Source organism: Dipodomys merriami, unplaced genomic scaffold, assembly GCF_024711535.1.
Source record: "Dipodomys merriami isolate MVZ:Mamm:240054 unplaced genomic scaffold, mDipMer1.0.p SCAF_265, whole genome shotgun sequence".
Taxonomy (NCBI): Eukaryota; Metazoa; Chordata; class Mammalia; order Rodentia; family Heteromyidae; genus Dipodomys; species Dipodomys merriami.
The window spans coordinates 1,223,197-1,237,684 of record NW_027204104.1 but is presented as its reverse complement, the minus strand read 5'-3'; the positions used below and the strand labels follow the sequence as shown (position 1 = coordinate 1,237,684).

General features: G+C 37.4%; 1 pseudogene; it reads left to right on the top strand.

Moving 5' to 3' along the window:
• Positions 1-588: 588 nt before the first annotated feature.
• The window catches only part of LOC138837179 (zinc finger protein ZFP2-like), a 39,009-nt pseudogene continuing 25,109 nt past the window's right edge, over positions 589-14,488 (top strand).

Here is a 14,488-nt window from a genome sequence, read left to right as displayed (position 1 = left end):
CTAAAGAGTGGGTTTTTCGGGTTGTTTGTGGGAGCTTGAGTCTCTGCGTAGTCCTCAAAGCTGATTCCTGATAGAACCTTGTATGCCTTACAAAAGTCCACTTTCCTTGTGGCTTGATTGTGAACAGATGGCCTTTTGATGAGGGAGTGTGCCTACTGGTGGCAGGGAGTTTGGGGGTTTCAGGGTTGTAGACTGCTATCGCAAGCCTGGAACTGTGTTCCCAGGCTTTCCCAGTTAGCCATGGGAGGCTTGGGAATGAAGCTTATGTCCATGTTGGGCTCTGATGTCATCCCTCTATTATGGAATGGGGCTTGGGTCAGAGGCCTTTGGGATCCCACAGAGAATTGCCACCTCCAGGGATTGGACCCAATTGGGTAACTCACAAGGTCTGTAGCTGGTAGTGCACTCGACCTATGCTATGGCTATGCTATGGCTGCCAGGATGGAGTTGGGTGTGGGTGTTTGCAGGTCCTGGTTGGGGGGTGGCATCTGCTGCAGCTTAAGGATATCCTCTGCAGCATGGTGAGTCCTGACACAAGAAGGATTGGGTGGGTCTTGGTTTGGTGGGCTGGTGTGGGCAGCGGGGGCCATGCTGGTTGCAGCAGAGGCAGTGGGAAGCCTTGTGGCTGGCTGCATGCAGCTGGGAAATCCTGGCATGGCACACCAAGCCCTGTGGTGCAGGAGCACCTCAAGGGTAGGTTCACTATATCTCTTTTTGCTTTCCTTATTTGCCTACTAGGATCATCCTCATGTAGCAGGAAAAGTCAACATATTTAGGGTTTGATTGGAGTGAATCTCTTCAGGTTTAGTGTGGCTGTGCCCCTAGATCTTCTTTTGGTCAGAGACACATAGTGGGACTACCTGTGAGAGTGCTGCTTTCCTCCTGGAGCCCCTTTTTAACTAACTGTATTTCAAGATTTTTAGGATTTCAGAATTCCTTTGGTTGTTTGCATTATTTATTCTCAAATTTATTAGACTAACTCATTTAAACTTAGGAGGAGAATGATTCTTTGCTGAAGCCTGCTTCCTAGAGTTGCTTGTAAGTAAAGACACCTAGGATATTTTGCATCTCCCTGTATAGAGTAGACTAGATTGGGTTGACATTTCTATGATTTCCATGCAAAAGCTATACTGTACAATGTGAAGTGTGGAATCAAGTGATTGGTGGACATTGGTTTAGGTTTTTCATTCTTTTCTTTCAATACTCTATCATGTATATGGCTCTATTATTCTTGGTGCATTGTATTACAAATAGTTGATATACAGCATGATGAGGATTATACATAAATCAAATGAGAGGAAAATTTGTCTTAACAATGTAAGTTTTTGAATAGTTGAAAAGGGGAAAGGGTTGGGTCAGAATTAAATTAGCAGGTTATCAACATTCAAAACTCAATATCCAAAGGAATGAAAACAGAAGAAATTTATGTGGTGTTTAATATATTCAGACTTTCTTGTTTGTCATGTTTGATATAACGTGATAGTAATAGATCTACAATGAGTAAAAGTCAGTTTTGTTGCACTTCTACAGGTGTTACATCACCAACCCTTGAGAATGCTAACCTGAGGCTCATAACAGAAAAAAACAGATATTAAAATCCTTAATGATGCTGACTAAAATAAATAAAATTCACAGCCCTTTCTTAAGAGGGAATGGTATGTTGACTATGTTTAGCAGCCAAATATATTTTTATAGGCAGATGACTATCAGGAAAGTAGAGATTGAAGACAGACTCAATACATGGATTCAATTAAATGATGAAAACAAGGAGCTATGTAAATACCTGGTGCCAGATGGAAATCAGTTCTACAGACAACAGACTTCAGCATTGAAGAAGAGGTTGTGACATTTCAGAAAGTGAGCCAGCAGGCATTCTCAGGTGGACATAGTTAGAACCCTATTCCCACTGGTGAAAATCCCTTACATAGGTGTTTCCTGTAAGAACTGAGGAATTTTTAGAACCACTTTTCATCTATCTGAGGGAAAGAAAAGAGTCCAAAGAGGTGAAAAGTATGACCCCTTTGTAGGTGGGCATGTATTGAGAGCAGTTGCTTTCTCTGGTTTGGAAAATCTGTTAGGAGCAGGGGAATTGTGTCTCCTGAAGTATCTTGATGTCTCAGATATGTGAAGGATTCTAGCTACCACCAAAGGCAGAGGTAAACTACAATGAATTTGCTACGTTTAGGTGGTCACTAGGACCCAGATGTGATGTAAGGAACAAGACTGTTATTCATATAGTTAATGCAACTGAGTTCCATCCACTTGTAGGATCTCAATTAAGTTAGAATGTAGAGATATTAGAGAGGCTGTTGCATTAATAATGTAATAAATTTACAACTTTGTTGGAGGGGAGGATTGAGTGGGGGGAGTAGGGGAGGATGGGAAGGGTTGGGAAAGGAAAACAAAGGAGAAAGCTACAATGCTTGATAAGAAATGTATTCATTATCTTGCCCATGTAATTGTAACCCCTCTGTACAGTATTTTCACAATAAAAATAAATAAAAATTAAAAAAAAAACACACATCGTAAATATGCTTACATGGTCTTGCTTGAGTTTTTAGCCCCTTCCTGTAAAATAGATTTAAGTCATAGTATGATTAGAATTTTTCAATTACAAAAAAAAGAGGCATGCATATATTTTTGGTAAAGAAGAAATGCATTTGGAGGGCTGGAATTGAAAAAAAAGAAAAAAGTAATTGGCAGAATAATGTAGCGTCCTGTTTTAAATTCCTCTTGCAGGAGTGTATTAAGGAAAGTATCTTCCTCAGTGCAATCAAGTCCCAGTTGGAGCAAATGGGATAGCAGTTGATAAGGACAGCAGCAATATGAGACTTGTCAAGATGATGACAAGCTTACCAAAATCAATGAGCACTGGCAACGTATCCTCCATGTCATTGGAACGAGGTTAGAAACGCCTGAAAATTGTTTTCTACTCCCATGGTTCTACCCAGAGCTAAGAAACTAAGCATGTTCTTCCTCTACCGTCATCTAGCAGTTTCATAAAATTGAAGATTCACATTTGATGATTAGAAAGGAAAATTGGAAATAGTACACTCAGCATTAAAAGTGATGTATTATTAGTAAAAAATGCTATGCTTTGGGTTAGTTTTTTTTTCTCTAGTACTGAGGATCAAACCAGGAACCTCTGGTAGGGAAATGTTGCACTTGTGTTGCTTTGAGACTCAATCTTCCTATGTTACCCAGAATGGCTTTCATCTCCTGAGCTTGAATGATCCTTGCAGCCTTACAGGTTGCTGGACTATAGGTGTACCACTGTACCTGTATAGATTAGGTTTACACATATATTTTGAGAGAACTTGTCATGAAGAATTTAGGAATTCTCTGTCAAAGCTGCATTATAAGTAAAGGAACTCTATTGTCCCAATGATGCCTTACTATTCCTGACTGTGTTGCAAATGCCAGAGCTCATGGCACAAGCCTGCTTTCTAGAAGAGGCCCCTGACTGCTCCCACATGCAGGACCTGAGATAATAGACTTATTCCAAAGTCTAATGGGTAACATCTGGGCAGATAAGTTTGAGGTAACTGAGTTACTGAGAGGAACTCCTAGAATTATAGAAGAGGTAGGAATTCAAACCAAGTACGGCATGCAAAACAGATGGAAAGCCATCAAGCTTCACATTGACCTACCCTTCACTTCAATCTTGCACACCCACCCACATTCCCCCGGATCTCCCCAAACCACTATGTCTTTGAACAGCAATGGTAGTGATGTACCATGATGTAAGACCGCTCCTCCCACCCCACACAGGATGCTTTTCACTACCTAGCTGAAAAAATTATTAAAGAAATGATCATACTGACACCCCAAGTTCAAGCCACACAAACAACAACGAAAAGAAAAGAAAAAAAATTTAAAAAGGGAAAATTTTGGAAATAGCCAAGAACTCCTGAATGTTTCAGAGATGGGATTTGGGCATTTCTGGGAAATGTTTAGATTTTTTATAAATCTAAATTGGTGCAAGGATTATGCAGTATATCTACCACGCAATTCTGCTACTTTATTGCTGTGTATACATTAGAGCATGGAAAACGATTCAACAATCCGTTTAGTGGCTGCAAATATCTTTTTATAGTGACCAGAGGGCCATGACAAAATGTAAAGAACAGACAAAATTTACATTCAACAGAAACTATCTGTTAAAAATAAACACACAAGAGTCTCATAACCTCAATTATATTAATAGAACTAAAAATTAAAAAGCCAACTTATCTCATGCTTCCAATACATTTCCATTTTTTGAGTGGTCTAACAATGTTTCAGGAGGCACACAATGCTTTTCATGAAAAAAAAGCTCACCTATGTTCCCACATTTGGGAGAAAAAGGTCCCCATGCATCTATGCAGTCCTGGGAACTAGGGTCTAGCACTTGTGGAAGCCCACCTCCTCCAGGGAGGCACAGTGCATTGTGGAAATTTTAGTCTGTATTGCAGCACAGATCCTTTGAAAGTGCATAGTTTGTTTTTTGTTTTGTTTTGTTTTTCTTTTTTTCTTTTTAAAAAGCAGGGCAACGATCCTTCTGCACATGTGCCTCCCCACCCCATGTGGGTATTTTCAGCCTGTAAATTCCAGTTCCTTTCTCGTTGCCTTGCTGCTGGAAGTTTTCTCTTCAGTGGAGCTTGGGAGGTGTAACATGAAGGGATCTCAGACTGCAGAACCAATGTCAGGTAGAAATTGCGAGCTGGATGCAGAACCCAAGAAGGAGTCTGTCCTCCACATATTCCTCCAGTATGGGGCTGATGATTTGTTCAGGGTTCAAGAGTTTGTGCTGCCAAAGCACTTGTGCCTCCAGGTGCCAGAAACTGCCTCACAAAGCTCTGACAGCTAGATGGGTAGTTCTCTCGAATAAGGAAAACAAGGAACTGTGCATTTCTATTTCCATGACTATGAAACACTGCTCTTAACCCATGTGACTTTATTAAACTTTGCCCAGGAGGAAGATGAGCATGGTAACATTTTTAGTGAAATTGTGAAGTGTGGGCCTGTTTTGACTCCATTTATATGGCATTTGTATTTTGGGTTTCTGTGTTGTTTATGTCGAGGTGTCTCTGTTCTGTGCCTCCCATGTTAGATTTCTTAGCCCTCCTGCCATTAGTTCACACGTGTTTGTACAAGACCTTCTTTGTAGGAACAGGTCTACATGAGATATTACAGTAGTGTGTGATAGTCCTGTTTTTTTCCTCTTTCTGTTAAGCAATGAAGCTTAGCAATGTTTGAAGGAGGATACCTTGTCAACTTTGACAAGCCCTACAGAGCAGAGGCAGAAAGGCAAAGGAAGGACAAAATGTTTTCAACTTTCTTGCCTTAAGCAAAAATTGAATCTACTTCCTAGAGCACAAGGCTCAGGTGTACTCTTTCCTCTAACACTCCCAATCACTAGCTGCTGTTGGAAATTTAACGCTAACTAGTAGGAGGGGAAATGAACTTGCCTGAGGAATCAGACAGAACCTAGTTCTCAGAAGGGACATGGGGTTGTGGTTTGTGGAGGAGAGGAATAATTGTCACAACTGAAAGTATCTATCTCTGTTCTTACTAGTTTATTCAGCCTGTTCACACTATCAATTCTTGTACATGATCTCTCAAATGTCTCACCTGTGGATATACTGATAGTAGCCTTAAAGCGTTGTTTTTTTACCTGCAGTTGAGAAAGTGTTGGTCACAGATTGTTACAGAAGGAAACTTGAGGTACTTTGTTTTGCTCAAAGTTGTATGTTTTGTAGATGGAAGGTGTAACAAAGTATTAGCTAGTGTTCTCCATTTTGTGTCAATCTGCTCAAAGAAGTATTATTTCACTTAAGAATTTCTTAATGGGAATTGAAGTCAATGAAGCTTGAACATTCCTTTAAAATATCTTAGTGAAACATATTGATCCCTTTTATCCTTTGCACTTCCTATGGATTTTCCTAGATTAAAATGTTACTAGCATGGATATTCCCCAGTTTATTTGTTCTTAACCAGTTACCACTTCTCCACTAGAATATTGAGCCTATTTTACATCACTTAAAATGAGAGATTGTTGAAATAGGTATTCCAAAACAATTGTTCAGTAGAATTTAAATACACTACAATGCACTTTTTTGTGTGCTAATCCTGGTTCCTGGGCTCAAGCACTGGACACTGACCCTGAGCTTCTTTTTTCCAGCCTAATGTTCTACCATTTGAGCGACATCTCCACCTCCAGGTATTTTTAGTAGTTTATTGGAGATCAGAGTCACTTAGATTTTCCTGCCCCAGCTGGTTTCAATCTGTGGTGCTCAGAAATCAAACTTCTGAGTAGCTAACATTAAAATCATAAGCCAACTCAGCCCAATTACAATAAACTCTTTTAAATACACATTATATTTCTAATAAAATAATATGAAAAAAACACTTTAAATTTTAAGGAGTGTAGTCCAAATCTGAAAACAAAAAGAAAATATCCCATACTGAAATCTACAACACTCCTGGTCTTGAGTATTTGAATATGGATAATTAGTGTATAAAAATTACTTTGTGCTGGGCACCGGTGGCTCACACCTGTAATCCTAGCTACTCAGGAGGCTGAGATCTGAGGATCACGGTTCAAAGCCAGCCCAGGGAGAAAATTCCGTGAGACTCTTATCTCCAATAAAACCACTAGAAAACTGGAAGTGGTGCTGTGGCTGAAGTGGTAGAGCGCTCGTCTTGAGCTGAAGAGCACAGGGACAGCGCCCAAGCCCAGTGTTCAAGCCCCACGACTGATCCAAAAAATAAAATTTCTTTGTAAGTTTTTAGAGAAAACATTCTTGTGAAGTGGAAAAACTCAATATGAAGTTGCAGATGTTGCTTTTAAATGATTCCTATTGTGTTTCTTAGCAGAAAGGACCTAAGTGAAGTTTATAGAGTAGATTTTCATTTTTCATGCATATCACTATGAAGTTCATTTTATTTTATATAAAGAGTATCCATTCCATGCAGTTGTTTTAAAAAAAAACCTGTGTGGATGGATAGTAGCATTTCCTGTTTAATAAGCCAACCAACAAATACAAGGAAAAGTATATAGATATGTAATTTTTAAATTTTTATTGGTCTGCATTTTGGCGTGTCATCAGCTTGGAATTTTATGTTAGTATTATTGGTATAACTTAAGATTTTAATCTTCTGGTTCTTTGGCTGTGGTTGTTGGTTGGGACAGTGTAAATCCTATGAGTAGTATTTCATGTTACATCTTCATTAAGTCCTTTATCTTCATCAGGATGGCCACAATTCTTCATATGATTGTTTAGGAAGTAAGCATTAGGGACTTCTCACACCTCTATTTACATAATCTTTACTGATTATGTGAAGCAGGTTAAAAGGCAAATTTCAAGTCATTGCACAAGGGTACTCTGAGTATTTGGATACAGGGAAGTATTTCATTTGAAAACCACTACTGAAATATTATGCAAGTAAAATGTATTGTATAAATTTTCCTGTATAATTACGGGTGAAAAAGTATTGAGTTATAACCTATATGCTCTCCATGAAATTTAAATATGTAAATGAATAAGATAGAGTACAAAAGCTCAATGGAGTCCTAGAATCCATTTTAACGAATAGAAAAATAATTCATACAACTCTAAGTATTAATAACTAGTGTTATTGAAGGTGTGGATTTTTGTTTCAATTATTCAATTATTTTTAGGAACCTTAGTTTTAATGAATTTTGTGTGTGTATTAACCTAGAAATGAATTGCTTTTATACTGTCTGTTTATCAACTAATGGACTGTGGAGTCAACTTCAGGTGAGTATTTCATACTCTACTTGAGATATAAAAGATTCTTGTCCCATAAGAAGGCTTTTGTGTTTTTTCACTCCATGTATGTTTTGAGCAGGAAAATCTGGAGCATAATCACACAGGTTCTTTCCTGACTATGTCAGTTGCCTTTTCTCTAAGACAGGCTTCCAGAATCTTCTGTTCATTATCAACAACAAGAAAGAATGAGAGGATCTGTGGTGAGTTGATTTTTATTTCTCATTTTCCAAATTCCATTTTAGCAAGCTTACGGTGTCTATGATTTAAAAACAGAAAAAGTGATTCTGCTTTAGGAACATGTTTCTAAATCAGATAAAGATGATTTTTAGAGTTCGATTTTCGAGAAAACAACTTGTACAACTTATTGTTGCAATGGGTCCACCTGTATCCCTAGGTAAACGTTTGTTTTTACCCTTTCCCTCCACAAATTATACCAACATCAAAGACAGTGAAAGCAGGGGTTATACCATGGGGGGAGGGACATACAAAGCAACATAGAAATCATCTTATAAATATGTTAGAAACAATTGCATGAAAGAAAAAAAAAGCACTTGAATACTTATCTTGGGGTTCACAATGTACTCATTATCTTGCCCATGTAATTGCATCTCCTCTGTACGGTATTGTCACATTCTTTTTTTAAAGGATGGTTTTTAGAATGAGTAGATTATAACATGTTACAGTCTGTCTAAATTGAGGGAAGACTTGCTTCCAGTATTTCTGATGTGAGAATAAGTAGTTACACTTGTTATGTGATTCAGTGACATTGAGAAGGTCACTTGTCATGGAAAATGAACATTTGCCAGCAACTTGTCAGAGATCACCTCTTTATGAGTAATGTTGGATTATGTTGCAGAGTTTTACCAGTGTTTATGAAATAGTGTGCTCTCACACACAGCTTCAACTGTTATAGATGACTGAGTAACTATATGTAATTAAATTACTCTCCATACATACTTCTTGGCCTGCTTCCTGGTCCCTGACTACATAAAACTTGATAATAGTTGATGATATAGGATATGGTGTTCCTGGAAAGCCCTCTGTATTTTCTCTAGTTGTCCTCACGAGATTTTTTTCTCTATTTTTCTCTCTTTCTGAGAGAAGTAAAAATTTAAAAAAAAGATAGCATAAGCAAAAACTAATAATGAAAAATACAAATAGCGATAATATGTAAGGATATGAACATCAGACCAAAATATATGACCACAGATACAGACCATTGATAATAACTGACATATCATACAATTTGATAATAAAAGTTTTATGGTGAAAAGCAAAGTATGCGAATCCATCTTTAAAGGGCCATGCAATTATAATATCTTTAATCTACAAATTTGTAGAACTCAATATGAGAAATAAAAATACATGATAAATACAAGAAAATTTAAAAATATATTTGTAATATTTTATGAGTGAAATAAACACAGGGGAAATTACAATGGATCTCAAAGAAATGTATTCTACCATTGTGATTTATAAAATATTAAATGTAGCCATTTTCTTACTACATATTGGAAATAAAAACAAATGCATTGGGGTTGGGAATATGGCTAAGTGGTAGAGTATTTGCCTACTATACATGAAGCCCTAAGTTCAGTTCCTCAGAAAAATTAGGAAATGGCATTTGGGCTTAAGTGGTAGAGTGGTAGCCTTGACCAAATCAAGATCAGGAAAGGTACCCAGGACTGGCCCCCAGTTCAAGCCCCAGGAATAGCAAAAAAGGTTTAAATATGTATAGTGTATTCACATGAATATCTTCTGGAGGGTGGGGGAAAGCCAGAGAACTTGAAGGAAATAGGGTAAAAAAGTGGATCTTAGGAGGTCATTAGGCATTGATGAAAGTAAGCTATACAAGTCATGATTCACGATGGAAGTGTGGTGGAGATAAGTGTCTCACAGCTTTCTTGCCAGGGCTGGCTTTGTACCATGATCTTCAGATCTCAGATTACTGAGTAGCTAGAATTACAGGCGTGAACCACTGCTGCCCAGAAATGATTTGTTTTTAGTAGATATGTGAATATTTATTGGACTTTCAATGCTATTTAGATGTAAGATTCCAGTCTGTGTGAAGTGTCATTTGTTTCTAAGGAAAGCTTCAGGTGGATTATATACATTCCAAGGCAATTTAATTCTCATTCTTCAAGAATTCAAATCAGCAGTTTGACAAAAGTTCCAAACTATGTTCCCTAAAAGGAGACTGTTTCCACAAAATTGAGATGATTATCATGGGTGGATATACAATCTAGAAAATGCACACACACACACACACACACACACACACACACACACACACACACACACAAATATATAAATACATATGTATTTATATCTGTATATATAAAATTATACACATATATACATATATAAATACAAATGTATTTATAAATTGTAAATTTATAATTATAATTTATATTTTATATTATAATATAATATATATTTATTATATAAATATATATATTATAATTTATAATATAAATTTATAATTTATAAATATATTTGTATTTATATATGTATATATAAAATTATATATTTATATAAATACATGTGTATTTATATATGTTGTGTGTGTGTGTGTGCAGTGGTTCACGCCTGTAATCCAGGCTCCTTAGGAGTCTGAAATCTGAGGTTTTCATTTTGAAGACAGTAATGCTACTAAAGACTCCATGAGACACGTATCTCAAATTAAGCACTCATAAACTGGAAGTGGAGCTAGACTCAAACTAATAGAATCTTAGCCTGGAGAAAAAGAACTGAGTTCAAGCCACACAACCTGCAAAGTTTAAACCAATGCTGGGGGAAAGTCAACCATGGAGCCAGTGAGAAATAAGAAAGAAGATTTGGAGCAACTTGATAAACAGAATATCTGAGATCTTACAGCTATTTTGACACAGAATGAACAATAGGTCTCCACTCTTTCTTATTAACAGGGCACTGTGTTCCTAAACCTCAATTGATTGTCAAGCTGGAGGAAGATGATGAGCCATATATGGGAGAAGCCTCAGACTAGAATTTCACAGGTCTAATAACAACAGGTGCTGGAGGAGATGCGGACAGAAGGGAATATTACTGCATTCTTGGTGGGAGTGTAAACCTGTTCAACCACTTTGGAAAGCAGTATGGAGGTTCCTCAAATGATTCCACATAACACTCCCCTATGGCCCAGCAAACCCACTTTTGGACATTTACCCAAATGATCACAAACAAGACCACACTAAAGCTACCAGCACAAGTATATTTACCATAGCTTAGATATGGGACCAACCCAGATGCCCCTCAGTAGAAAAATGGATAAGAAAATGTGGTATCTATACACAATGGAATTCTACGCCTTTATCAGAAAGAATGATATTGCCACATTTGTTAGGAAATGGAAAGACTTGGAAAAAAATTATATTAAGTGAAGTAAGGCAGGCCCAAAGAAACATAGGCCCCATGGTTTCTATATTTGCAATAACTAGTATATGTCTGAGTCAAGGAGAAAAGGTCAGATAAGTTGAAGTTAGGGGAATCAACCCAAGATAAGTATTCATTTTTTTTTCTTTCATGCAATTGTTTCTAACATATTTATAAGATTTTTTTTGTTCCTTTGTATGTCCCTCCCCCATGGTATAACCCCTGCCTGCACTGTATTTTTATGTTGATATAATTTGTGGAGGGAAAGGGAAAAAACACATCGTTTAAATAGGGATATAGGTGGACCCATTGCAAAAATGAGATGTACAAGTCGTTATGTCTAAAAACGAACTTTTCAACTTTGGGGTTGGGGGAAAGAACGGGGGGGGGGAGGTTAGGGAAGGGGAGCCAGTGGGGAGATGGGAAGGGATGGGAACGGGAAACAAAGGAGGAGGCAACAATGCTTGATAAGAAATGTACTCATTATCTTGCCCATGAATTGTAGCACCTCTGTACAGTATTTTCACAATAAAAAAAAATAATTTCACAGGTGAGTTAAAGCATCTTGCATAGTGATCTTGGATCCAGAACTGAGTTGGTAAATTCATCTTGCTCTGTACTGACCAATAATATTCCTAATTCCCCCGAGTCCCATGTGTTGCAGAGAACTTGGTGATTCTTTGTGTTGGATTTGTGAATCAAAAATGCATGCAGATACATACTGAACTGTGTGTGGCCATAAAGTTAAATTTAGCAATTCTTTCTCTGTGTGCAAATTGTTCTGACAAAAAAAGAAAATTAGAAATGTCAAAGATGAGATTTCATTTTCTTTGAAACTAGGACAAGGCAGATATAGGATATGAGTAGGCCAAGACTGCTATCCTCTGATAAGGATAAGGTGTGGAGAGGCCGGGATACAGAAACAAAGTTTTAGTCTAGAGAGAATGATTAACTAGGTGGTGAGCTGGAGAATCTTTGGGCTTCCATAGGTTTGAGGGGCAGGAATAAATTTTGATGAAACTTTGTCTAAAAAGGAGAGAAACAAATTTTAAAATTACTAAGATACTTAAAATAATTCATTGTGGTAAGTTAGAACTGAAGAGATGGTGTATAAAACCTTACCCTCAGGTGAATGGCAAAAGGCTTGTATAAAAAAAAGGTACAATCTCCAAAATTAGAAAATACCCTTCTCCTAATGTTTGAGAAGTAGAGTAGTTGGGAAGGTGGCTCAGTGGTAGAGCGCTTGCCTTGCATGCATGAGGCCCTGGGTTCGATTCCTCAGCACCACATAAGCAGAAAAAAAAAGCCAAAAGTGGTGCTATGGCTCAAGTGGTAGCGCGTTGGCCTTGAGCTGAAGAGCTAAGGAACAGCGCCCAGGCCCAGAGTTCAGGACCCACAACCGGAACCCTCCCGCGCGAAAAACAAAAAGCAATTATAACCCTAAAAAAACAAAACAGTATTTCAGAAAAAAACAAAAATACTAAATACGACAGTATGTAGCCTAACATGCTATCACTAAATAGTTTAGAAATTTGTGTAAATAATTCCTCTGATATGAAAAAGATGAGAAAACTGAAACAGAAAAAACATTTTCCATCATAAAATAGTATTGGTTTCTTAATCAATACATTATGGAGAACAAAATATATCTCTCTATAAATCAAAACCTATTTGAATATCTTAAAATCTCTAACAGTATGGGAAATATGTCTTTACCTTTACATTAAGGATTTGATTTATGTTTTTGTCTTTTTTTCATGACTCATTTTAGATGTTCAAGAAATGGAGGATTTGATTAAAACGTACCAGGAAGGTTCAGATGAATGTGTGTGTGTGAAGTGGCTGTCATGGATAGTAACAGAGTGGAGCAAAGAGTGGGATTACTAACAACTTCTAACTTGGCCTCAAAACAGAAGCCAGAGCTGGATAGGAATGACGAGAACTCCTTAAGGGTGAGGACTGTAGAGTTCATTCAACATCAGAACATTTTCCCCTATTGCGAGTCTGGTGAGATGCCTGCTGCATATACGCCTGTTCTGTCACCTATAGATAAACAATCCCTTAGATATTTGGAGCCTTTTAGTCAAAATTATGAGGGTCCAAATAAGCGTCTGTATTTTGAATATGGAGCAGGGAAGATTTTAAACTCAGAGACCATGTTCTTTCCACATAATTAGGTTTGTGTCAGAGATCCTGCTTATAACCATAATGAATATAGAGAAGAATATGTTAAGTCTTCACTCCTTGCCCAAGAAATTTGTCAGGGAGGGAGGAAAACACCTGAGAGCACTATATGCGGAAAAACATTCCACTTAAGGTCTACAGAAACTATGAATCAGAAAAGACACACAGGAAAGAATCCTCATACATGTAGTGAATTGAGCGTTCAATCAGTAAGGATTTACACCTTACAAAACCTCAGAGGAAATATCCAGAGGAGCCTGATGAGTTTAAGCAATGTGCAAAATATATCTCTAAGAAGTCAGAACTGACTTGCCAACCTAAAACACCACAAGAAGAGAAACTCTATGAATATGAAGAATGTAGGAAAATTTCCACTCTGAAGTTAGGACCCAGAAAGCACCAGAGAACTGACACAGAACAGAAACCTTATGAATATAATGAATATGGAAAGTATTTCAGATGTAAGTCAAAGCTTAGTGTCCATCAGAGAACCCACACAGGAGAGAAACTTTATGAATGTAAAAAATGTAGAAAGTATTACAGATAGAAGTTACAACTTACTGCCCATCAGAGAACACACACAGGAGAGAAACCTTATGAATGTAACAAATTTGGAAAGTATATCAGACGTAAGTTACACCTTACTGTCCATCAGAGAATACACACAGGAGAAAAACCTTATGAACATAACAAATGTGGAAAGTGTTTTCCTCAGAGGACACACCTTTGTCATCATCAGAGAACACACACAGGAGAGAAAACTTAAAAATGTAATGTGTGTGCAAAGACTTTTACCCAGAAATCAGACCTTACTATTCATCAGAGTACACACACAGGAGAGAAACCTTATGAATGTACCAAATGTGGAAAGTATTTTCTATGTAAGTCACACCTTACTGTCCATCAGAGAACACACACAGGAGAGAAACCATATGAATGTAACAAGTGTGGCAAGTCCTTCATATGGAGTTCACAGATCAGCAGGCATAAAAGAATACACAAAGATGAGAAAACTTAGGAATTTGGTAAATACGGAAAATCTTTCACCTGGAAGAAAAATCAGCTTGTATCAGAGAACCCAAACAGGATATAAGACTTGTGATTATAGCAAATGTGCAGTCTTTCACATAGAAGGA